The sequence below is a fragment of the Oryctolagus cuniculus genome, chromosome X (assembly GCF_051225735.1).
Source record: "Oryctolagus cuniculus isolate XC-2025 breed Fujian yellow rabbit chromosome X, ASM5122573v1, whole genome shotgun sequence".
Lineage (NCBI taxonomy): Eukaryota > Metazoa > Chordata > Mammalia > Lagomorpha > Leporidae > Oryctolagus > Oryctolagus cuniculus.
The window spans coordinates 36469390-36480672 of NC_142888.1; the positions used below are offsets into that span (position 1 = coordinate 36469390).

An 11283-nucleotide genomic window follows, 5' to 3' on the forward strand; every position below is an offset into this window, starting at 1 on the left:
AAAGTGTCTACAGATTCAGTGTAATCCCAATGAAAATCCTTGCATCTTTCTGTTTAAAAAAAATTGATGTTTCTGTTAAAATTTCTTATATAAAAACAGAGAGAGTATAATATCCAAAAATGCATAAAATATAAAAAGCACATAAGATTTTTCAAGGTTGTTTAAAGCTATGGTAGTCAAGTCATTGCGTTATGAGCACAGGTAAAGAAATCAGAGTTCAAATTGAGACGAACATATTTATGTTGATTTTTATAGTAAGAAATCAAGATAATTCAGTAGGAAAAGGTATTTTATTGAAGGATGAGTGTTTAAATTGTAAGACGTCAGCATGCAAACAAATGAACCTCCGATATTGTATTTCACACCCTATAGAAATGAAAACCGAATGCATCATACACATAAATGTAAGATTCCCATGTAGTAAAACTTCTGTAAAGAAATGTCAGAGAATCTACTGCACTGGTTTACATAAACATTTCTTAGGATTCAAAAATCAGAAACTATGAATTGGAAAATTCACAAATTAAGTTTACTAAATCAAAAAGCGTTCCTCTTTAAAAGATAGTAGGCAGATGAAAAGAAAGTACATTTACTGGAACAAAATATTTGCAGATTGGGTCTGGAACCTTCACATCTTGGTTCTGAGATTGCAACATTGTATACTGACTTTTCATTAAAAGTTACACACCTTTTCCAAGAAAGAAACATTTACAATATGACTCAGTAGTCTTACTCCTATAGAATTCTAGAGACTTTCAAGAGAAATAAGAACTTATGCATCAATGAAAGCTTCTACTGAAATGTTCACAGGCACTTCCTTTGTAACAGACAAAGTTGAACATAACCAAATCGTTTAACAGCTGCTAAAGGATAAACAAACTAAAGTATATTCATGTAAAGCAACACAACTCAATAATGAAAAGCAACAAATTACCAATGCTTGTACAGCTCACAAAACTGATATGCTAAGTGAAAGAAACCAAACATAAAGAACCAAACACTTTACTGTCTAATGTAAGTTATTTGGGGAATACAAATTTATAAACAGAAAGTGTATTAGTGATTCCTAGGGATTTGGAATGAGGAAAGGGGATGAACTGTACAAGTGCCAAGAAAAGTATTTCGAAAGAGAGAAATTTTCCATATTTGGATCTGATTAGTGTTTACATGTCTCCAGAATCAACAGTGTACATTTAACATTTACAAGGTCAGGAAGTAGAGTGAATAGTTCAAAATCAAATGGTCATATTTAAAAGATACTTCAGGATATAACCATTGTTACATGGGCAAATTTTATTACACAATATTGTGTACTCAGAGGACAACTTCTTATATGAGGTACTTCAAAAAGTTCGTGGAAAGTGGAACTAAAAGGTAAGTCTGCTTTGATAGAAAAAGTTTGAAACCCATATAATTTTTATGCAATATGTATGCTAAGGAAAACTACATGGGTTTCAGGCTTTTTGCACCAAAATAACTTATCTTTCAAATCCAGTTTCCATGACCTTTTTAAAGACCAACTGTATATGTCTAGTCTTCCTAGATATATACAAGTGTCTGGTGTATTTTAAGATTTATTCATTTATTTATAAGACAGAGGTACAAAGACAAAAGGAGAGACACAGAGAGATCTTCTATCTGTTCTTTCACTCCTCAGATGGTCACAACAGCCACGGCTGGGCCAGGACAAAGCCAGGAGCCTGGTACTCATCTCGATCTCCTACATGAGTGCAGAGGCCCAAAGACTTGGGACAGTTTCTGTGCTTTCCCAGGAGCACAGGTAAAAATGGTTATAGCCTAAGATATCTTCTAAATATGTCCATTTGATCTTAAACCATTTTATTAGGAAGCTGGTTCAGAAGGAGAGCATCCAATACTCGAACTTGTGTTCATATGGGATGCTGGCCCTGTAAAAGGCAGCTAAACTCAATGCACAACAATGAAGGCACCCAACGCTTAGTGTGTATTAAAGAAGATTAGGATAGTTCAATATTTTGTGAATAATGTACACAAAGTGATAGGAAACATTGTGTGAAAATTTTAAGCAACTTTGGCAAGCAGTAGTTGTTCACTGGATTAAAAGAGGTGGGACAGATGTAACTGCAAAAGGTGTATTGCCAGTGTGGTGTTACAAAATTTCAGCCAACTCAATACCTACATGTTACATGCATTTCTAAGGGGCAGGGCTGAACAAATGGAAGGAACTAAAAGGCAGAGAGAGGCTGGAAAGTAACAAAAGCAATTACGATGAACAGAAGAGAAGAGTCTGATGAACAGAAGAGAAGAGTCTCGTAGTGAGACCTGGAGGGGTAGGATGGGATGACCTTTCTTCCCAAATTACAGTGCTGGGCAAAGGAAGGGGGAGAAGATAAATTGCTGGGTTATGCCAGATGTGCTACTGAAGCTAAGCTCTGTTTGGTCTATGCAGGAAGAAATTGGGGATTTAAGGAAAGTATAGAATCAGTAAAGTTTCCAGAGGAAAGCATGAATGATTTTTACCCAGCTCTATCCTTTCACCCAGCTTGCTCCCTCAAAACAGATTCCAAATCATTTAGTAAAGTTTTGCACCAAAAACTGGAGTTGGAATCGTGATGCTGCAATGGTAGCGGAAACCCGGGAGCCTCAGGATTGACATGAAGTTGAACAGGGGTTGGGGAAAAATGATGTTAAGGTAAGAAATTACAGTCTGCTCTCATCTCCTACTCAAACTCAGACCCCAGGCCTGGACTGGGCTAGAAAGACTGGGAAAAACAGACAGCTGATGTCATTATCAGGGATCCCATGGTGGACAGACACAGTAGGTGAGAAGGCTGAAATGGAGGCCAGAATTCTACTTGCAGCTCCTAAGACTGAAGCAGGGGCCTGGGTTCAAGAAGGAGTCAGAAGGAAGACAGTAACATGGTGGGAGGAGCCTTGATAATATAAAGTTATGAAACATCCTCCATCACGACCATGCAGAGGACATCAGCGGCACCGGCAGATGAGTGACTGATCAGGGGCAGAGCTTGGAGCAGGTGACTTTGCAAAGCATGTGGAAGAATGGAAGACACCCTTGCTAGGAGGTCAGATGAGGAGTGCGGATGAGCTAGAGTCTCCATGTCGTAGAAGCCCACACACTCAGGCTCTCAGTTCAGATACACTCCAACGTGCTGTGGTTTCTCACCTGGTCTCAGCAGTGTCTGCTCTCTTGAACTCTGTGCTCCATAATGGTTCTCAGCGGTATCCTCACACACCACTAGCTGCTGTAGCATGTGCTGCTTGGGCAACTGAAGCCGTTAGCTTGGATGATGACATGAGAAGTACGCATCCACAGTGTCCACAAAGTTCCTCTCCAAGTCCATCTTTTCCTTAGGATGTGTCTATTCATAAGCAGTGCCGACCATATAAACACTCCACTACCCACATTTACCTACCAATACTGCCATTCAGAGCATATGTTCTGGCCCCCTGGCCTCAACAGTCAGCTGAGGGCTGAGAACGTGTAGGGATGGTCAAAAACCTCCTGCCGCCTCTCCACCAGGTGGATCACAGGAATCGGTGGACAGATTCGGAGCCAGAGGAGCTGCATCAGGATCTGGCTTCAGGTTCACTCTTGTATCCTTACAGAACACTCGGCTCATTTTCCTCACGATGGCGTCTGTCCTGAAGTCATCACCAAGGGGTTGGGATATTTCAGGGGGAAAGATCTTTGGGGGCTGCTGCAATACCTCTTGACACTTTTTGAGAGTCTCCTGGAGAAGCAGTAGGCCTCCCTGCTGGCTCCGCTCCTGGACCTCAGCCAGCAGGCCACTCAGTTTGGTAAACTGCTCTGAGAAGTGGTTGACATTGGCTCTAGCTCTTCCCATCTTTGCTTTGTACATCTCTTGGATGAGCCACTGCAGATGTGCCTGCTCTTCCTCCAAAAACTCGGTCAGCTGCCCAAACTCGGAGGCTGCACCTGCCAGCTCTAAATCCATCTGGCTGTTTAGCTCTGCCAACCGCCTCTCCTCCTCGGCTTTCATGTCCTGTAGCTCCCCCAGGTGCTTCCTTAGGGGTTCCAGATGCCCCTGCAACTTGGCCTTGTACCCCTGCACCACCTCCTCCACCGGCACCACACTGTGCTGTTTGTGCCTCCGAGATTCACGGCAAACCACACAGATGGCCTCTTCGTCTACCTTGCAGAAGAGCGTCAGGGCTTCTTGGTGTTTGGGACACATGGCCTGCTCATTTACATGGCTCCCTTGGGCAGGGTTTGGGTGCATCTGCCGAATCACCTGCACCATGTTGGCCAGCTGCAGGTTGGGGCGGAAGCTCCACCGATGGAAACTCTTTCGGCACTGGGGGCAAGTGAAGCACCTCCGAAGCTCTGGAGGAGGAGACAGTGGGGCGGCGGGGTCCAGCTCCTCTTCCTCACCCTCTGCCAGAACTTCCTCCTCATCCTCCCAACTGAGGTGCTCCTCCTGCATGTCCACTACGTCCTGATCTTCCTCTTCCTCCTCCTCCTCCCCCCACACGGAATCCCAGTTGGACTCCCTGTTTCCAATGGGCCCCTCAAACTCCTCCTCCATGGCACGCTGCAAGTCATCATCCACAATGGGCGTTTCCAATCCAACACTGGCCCCCACAGTCTCCTCAATGTCTTCCTCTTCCTCCTCCTCCCCCTCCTCCCCCTCCTCCCCCTCCTCCCCCTCCTCCTCTTCCCATTCTAACTCCTCTCCGTCCTCATCCTGCCTGAACCACAACTGAGTTATACACACTCGGCAGAAGTTGTGCCCACAGCGGATGGACACAGGGTCTGTGAAGTAATCGAGGCAGATGGCGCACACTGCCTCCTCCTGCAGGGTCTTCACAGGGTTAGGAATCTTCGCAGTGGTATCCATCTTCCCGCCCCGTCAGCCAGGTTAGTCCTGAGGTGGCAGAGGGCAGAGGGGCAGAAGCCCTGGCGGCCAGGCCCACCTCCAGCCCTGCCTCTCCACCCCTCGTCCCAAGCACAGCCCGCAAACTGTCCTCCTGAAAACTCACACCTTCATGCAGAGTTCTCAGCTCGCTGATGACGACCGAGTCTCAGCCAGATGAAACAGCCGAGTGCCTCCACCAAAGTCCCCCAGGTAGCCCTGAGTGAAAATCCGCCTTCACCATCTGTCTTCTGGACTCCTCACCAATCCCCAACACTTCGCTTCTGGCCTCCTCCCCCACACTTCCGGTGAGTGAGCCCTGCCTCCTCACCAATCCCCGCCCCTTCACTTCCGGCCTCCTCCCCCACACTTCAGGTGTGTGAGCCACCCCGGAGTTCCTTCTCTGGGTGGCTTTTCTTCCTCCCCACGGTCTCCCATGGAAACAGGAAACAGTGTGGAGACGCTCTACAGATGCTCGGGAACAGAGCGGGAAGGCTAGAACTGGAGGCCCAGGTCTCTGGGCTAAGGAAGGTCTGGGGCTGGGGAAGCTAATGGACTAGAACCATCTCCCCGTCCCCTGCCACTGAGGAGGAGCTATGGGGTATGGTGGGAGCTTTTTGTGTCCGTCTGCTCTCGGTGCTATGGCCTCAAGAGCTGCGCTGCATCTGCAAGCCTGGCACAAATTGCAAACACACGGACTACCCACAGGCGGAAGTGGCCAGCTTGAACCTGGAATTGTTAAGTCACCTCTGAGCAGTGTGTGTCAGAACCACTCAGCAGGTTGGCAGCACAGAGGCATAAAGAAGTGTATAACGAGAGGCATGCGAGTGTGTTCATATCTGTGCTTTGTAGACAGCTTCGATGTGTGTGCTTTTGACTGTGCTATAGGAGTACGTAAAGTGATGCAATGGAAATATCCCTTCTTGCTGATATCTCCATGTTATCAAACTGGTCATGAATTTTCCCAGAAACACAATAATTAGAATGCACCACTGCTGTGTGTGTCCCTTTAAACCTGGCACTAGGGGAAAGCAGTGTCTTAATTATAACTCAGCAGATGTTTGTTTAGAGACCTGCTGCCATTTTTGCCTTTTACAAAAATGTTGTCTTCCTGAAGGTCAGAGGTACCTTTTTTCCTAACAGATTGAGTCGATGTTGTGCATTCTTGGCTATCAAAATACTCATACAGCTTTGGGATTCTGAATCAAATTTTCATGAAGTGTGAAAACCACAATGCAAACATTGTGTATAATCTAAGTCACAATGAAGTAGATGTTGTGTGTGCACACACAAGACCTAGAAGGGAATGTTGAACTAAATTTCTTTTAAGTTTTTCCTAGCTTCTTGTGTTTTTTAGTTTCCTACAATTCCTTCACTAACATTTTTAAAATAAATGTTGTTTTAAAAACCTAAAAAAAAAAAAAAGAAAAAATTGTGAATGCTAGAAATTTCATGAAAAGTGCTCCATATCATTAGCCTTCATGGAAAAGCAAATCGAGGATACGTGTGCTCTCTGACTTCAGGTATATTTGCTATTATCAAAATCACAAAAATAAGGCTGGCGCCGCAGCTCACTAGGCTAATCCTCCGCCTAGCGGCGCCGGCACACCGGGTTCTAGTCCCAGTCGGGGCGCCGGATTCTGTCCCGGTTGCCCCTCTTCCAGGCCAGCCCTCTGCTGTGACCAGGGAGTGCAGTGGAGGATGGCCCAGGTGCTTGGGTCCTGCACCCCATGGGAGACCAGGAAAAGCACCTGGCTCCTGGCTCCTGCCATCGGATCAGCGCGGTGCGCCGGCCGCAGCGCGCGGGCCGCGGCGGCCATTGGAGGGTGAACCAACGGCAAAGGAAGACCTTTCTCTCTGTCTCTCTCTCACTGTCCACTCTGCCTGTCAAAAAAAAAAAAATCACAAAAATAACCCATGATGGTGAGGACGTGATAACAAGGGAATCTTACACAGTACTGACGGGAATGCAAATTACCCACTCTGGAGCACAATATGGGTGTTACTCAACAATCTAAAATAAATCTATCATGTGGCCTAGCTATCTCATTCCTGGGTATACATCTGAAGGAAATGAATCAGCATGTCAGAGTAATACCTACACCCCTGTGTTCATTGTGGCACTGTTCACAATAGCTAAGATATGGAGTCACCTTAACTCCCAATTAATGGATGAATGGATAAAGAAAATTTTATTCAAACACACACAGACACACACACAAAATGGATATTATTAGGCTAAACAATAAAATGCCACTATTCACAGCAAAATGAATGGAACTGGAGATCACTAGGTTCAGTGAAATAAGCCAAATCAGTTAAGGGAAACACTGCCTGTATTCTCTCATTTGTGGAAGCTACAAAATTTTTGATATGAACCTAGAATAGTTATTACTAGGGACCTGGAAGCATCAGGGTATATGTGGGGAAATTAGTTACACGAAGCAATTCAAAGATGGTGCCCAGAGGAAGTAAGGTGGGTGAAATCCAAAGTTGTTTACCACTAAAGCTAATTGGCCATGCAACATCAGGGGAGGTAACAAAACTAGTAACAAGTGTATAGACATGTGGCTAGTCCTGTAAAAATCGCCCCGTAAAATGACCGTTTAAGTGATTGGTTGGTCCTTAGCCCTGCCCCAATGACTCTGCAGTTTTGTGCTATAAAAGGCTCTGTTACGTGTGAAATAAACAAGTTCTTGCTAGACTTGACTCCCCCCTGCGTCTGATTGCCTCCGGATCGGAAGGCTGGGGAATGGGCGAGTGGTGCACTTACCTTTCCTCGGACCCAGTCCATCCTTGTACAGGTGGACTAAGACCCTGCAGTGTAGAGGTAGTGTCAAAAATGGGTACCAATTACACTCAGATAGAAGAAACAAATTCTGTTCCACAGTACTATGGGGAATCTATAGTTCCCAATATTGTACTAAATTCCATGTAATTCCTGCAAGTGAGAAGACAGTCAACTCTGAATACAACAAAAAGATAAAACATAGCTCATTGCCTGGTTTGATTAGTATATACTGTGGCATGTGTTGAAATATTTCTCTGTACCCCATAAAAAGTTTAGCTTGTTGATCAAAAATTTAAAAAGTCAAATAGTTTGTAAAAATTAATAGAAATATTTGAATTGAAATCCATTGAAAAAAGTCAACACTGGCAATTACACATATTGTCTCCTGTGAGACATGAAATTCTAAAAGTAAATTAAGAATTTAAGCAAAAAATACAATAATTGTAAAGCATAATATAATTTTTATATATATGCTAAATATATGTAATTAAATTACAATGAATTGTAAAAAGAAATGAACAAAAATACCAATGGCCCTCACATTGCCTAATCCTAGGATCGCACTTAGTTTCTTCATACTGCATCTCTAGATGCTTTCATTCAGCTATTCACTGCTTTGCAAAACCTACACTCCTCCCTCTGGCTTCCTCCCAATTTCCTTTATGCTGTCTCCGTTCTCTCCTTTCATGTTAATTTTTGACTTTTATATTTGTGAAAACAACGCTTAGAATATACATCTCATTATATGCTTTGCTAAATCCTCTCTTTCTTTAAGTAGTTTAATCAGTATTCCTACTCATGCTACCCTCTCTTTTTGATTGCTTTCTTCCATTTTGCCATGATATAGCAATCTCCTTCTCAATTTTAGGGGTTCTGCTCCATTCTTAATTTCTAAAAGAAGCATGACCTGATTATTTGTTTCAAGTAGGTACTTTATGGGCTGACTTCTGTCCTGGTTACTACTCTTCCAATTCAGCTCTCTGCTTATGGCATGAGAAATCAGTGGAAGATGTCCCACGTGCTTGGACTCCTACACCCCCAAATGAGTCCTGGAAAAATCTTGGATCTCCTTGCTTTGCATCTGCCCAGCTCTGGCCATTGTGGCCATTTGCGGAGTGAAACAGCAGATGGAAGATTTTCTCTCTGTCTCTCCCTCTCTCTGTAATTTTCCTTCTCAAATAAATAAATGATAAAATCTTTTAAATACTGAAGTGGCTACTTTATAGTTTAGAATCTAGATTATTTTGTTATCACATATAATATGGATTTATTTGTTCATTAACTGACATTCCATTGCTCCCCAGTTCATTGTCATACTGCCAGCTAATCTGAGAATAACTGATACTCCTTAAGAGAGTTTCCATAGGCCGGCGCCGTGGCTCACTAGGCTAATCTTCCACCTGCGGCACCAGCACCCCGAGTTCTAGTCCCAGTTGGGGCGCCGGTTCTGTCCCGGTTGCTCCTCTTCCAGTCCAGCTCTCTGCTGTGGCCCGGGAAACAGTGGAGGATGGCCCAAGTGCTTGGGCCCTGCACCCCATGGGAGACCAGGAGAAGCACCTGGCTCCTGGCTTCGGATTGGGGCGGCACGGCACACCAGCCGCAGCGTGCCGACAGTAGCAGCCATTTGGGGGGTGAACCAATGGAAGGAAGCGCTTTCTGTCTCTCTCTCTCTCTCTTGATAGGCAGAGTTAGACAGTGAGAGAGAGAGAGAGAGTCCAGAAATATTTGATTAATGCTGAATAAATGCTCCTCTGAGATCTATTGCTTCCTTGCCAGGGTGACTACCTTGCTGAAGAATATCTCTCTCTCTCTCTTCCTCCCTCCCCCTCTCCCTCTCCCTCTCCCTCTCCCTCTCCCTCTCCCTCTCCCTCTCCCTCTCTCCCTCTATTTATTTGAATCATATTCCTTTTTGGTTGTAGTGTTAGGAGATGTCCTTTGGCCACCATTGATCAAACTATATGCCAGTTATTATCACCTAAGGCTACTGGGTAGCACCTCAGTCTGTGTGTCTCCTTTGTCACCAGACAGACCACAGCAGGGTAGGTTGTATTCCTAGCCACGTGCTGCACTAGTCTCAGGGGTCTGTGGGCTCTGGATATAAACTAGCATTTATATTATGGAATGGGTGACTAAAGGACCATGCATCTGGGTCAATCCAGTTCCAGGAAGGGATGTGGAGGGACAGACTACCCCTTCTCAGACATTTCCCTAGTTCATTATGAACAATGCACCAACCAGGATTTAGTACATTTGAGCTTGGGGAATCATCTTAAGTCTGTAAAAGTGGCAGAAAACTCACATGAAACATGTGGCAAATATTGACATAGGAGCCAACTCAGCTGAAATAGCAGGAGAGTGCACAGGATCAGAGAAAATAAGAACAACACATAGAATTTCTGGAAGATCAGACAGAAATAATGGCAGAATATCAAGAGTGGGAAAAACACCTAATCCTGCCATGTGCAAATGATGTCATGTGCCAACCAGTATCCAGAACTCTTAGGAATGATGACCTTACCTAAAGAACAAAATGAGGGGCTGGCATTGTGGCATAGTGGGAAAAGCCACCATCTACAGTGCCAGGGTCCCATATGGGCACCAGTTCAACTCAGTTCAATGCCTGGCTACTCCACTTTCGATCCAGATCTCGGCTATGGCCTGAGAAAACAGTAGAGAATGGCCCAATTGCTTGGACCCCTGCACACATGTGGGAGACCCAGAAGAAGCTCCTGGCTCCTGGCTTGGGATCGGGCCAGTGCCACCAAGTCGGCCATTTGGGGTTGAACCAGCTGATGGAATACCTCTCTCTCTGCCTTTGCCTCTTTGTAGTTCTATCTTTCAAATAAATAAATAAATCTTTTTTAAAAAAGAACAAAATGAGTACCAGAATCAAGGGAGGTAGCAATTGAGATCTGCAAATTTTTGAATTCAGGATTTGGAATAGCTATTTTATTGAAACTCAATGAACTTTAAAACACCACAGAAAAAATATTTACTACATCAACATAGATGGAAATAACTTGAAAAATGAAATAAATTCATGTGCTGAAAAATGTACTAGGTGGGGCCAGCATTGCGGCACATCAAGTTAAGCCACCGCCTGTGACAGTGGGATTCCATAACAGACCCTGGTTTGAGTCTTGGCTGCCCTGCTGTGAATGATTGTACAAGCACTTGTGTCCCTGCCACTCACGTGGGAGCCTTACATGGTGTAATAGGCTCCAAGCTTCAGCCTGGGCCAGTTCTTGCTGTTGTGATATATGTGGACTGAAACAGCAGATGGGTCTCTCTACCTGGACCTGGACCTGGACCTGGACCTGGACCTGGACCTCTGCCTCTGCCCCTGCCTCTGCCTCTACCTCTACCTCTACCTCTAACTCTAACGTCTTTCTACCTCTACCTCATCTCTCCCTGTCTTCCTACCCCGGTCACTCTGCCTTTCAAATAAATATAAATGAATCCTTAGAAATAGAATAATAAATGAAACAAAGAAACCAATTTGCTTCAAGACAAGTTTTTTGAAAATACATAGTTGGAGGAGAAAAAAGAATATACCCAGGAGTAACAAAGAGAGCTTACAGGCAGTTTGGGACAGCATTAAAAGATAAAACATATGAA

General features: G+C 44.5%; 1 pseudogene; it reads right to left on the reverse strand.

Annotated features, from left to right (window-relative positions):
* Positions 1 to 284: 284 nt before the first annotated feature.
* On the reverse strand, positions 285 to 5143 carry LOC127487851 (E3 ubiquitin-protein ligase TRIM41 pseudogene; annotated as a pseudogene).
* Between the last annotated feature and the right edge of the window lie 6140 nt (positions 5144 to 11283).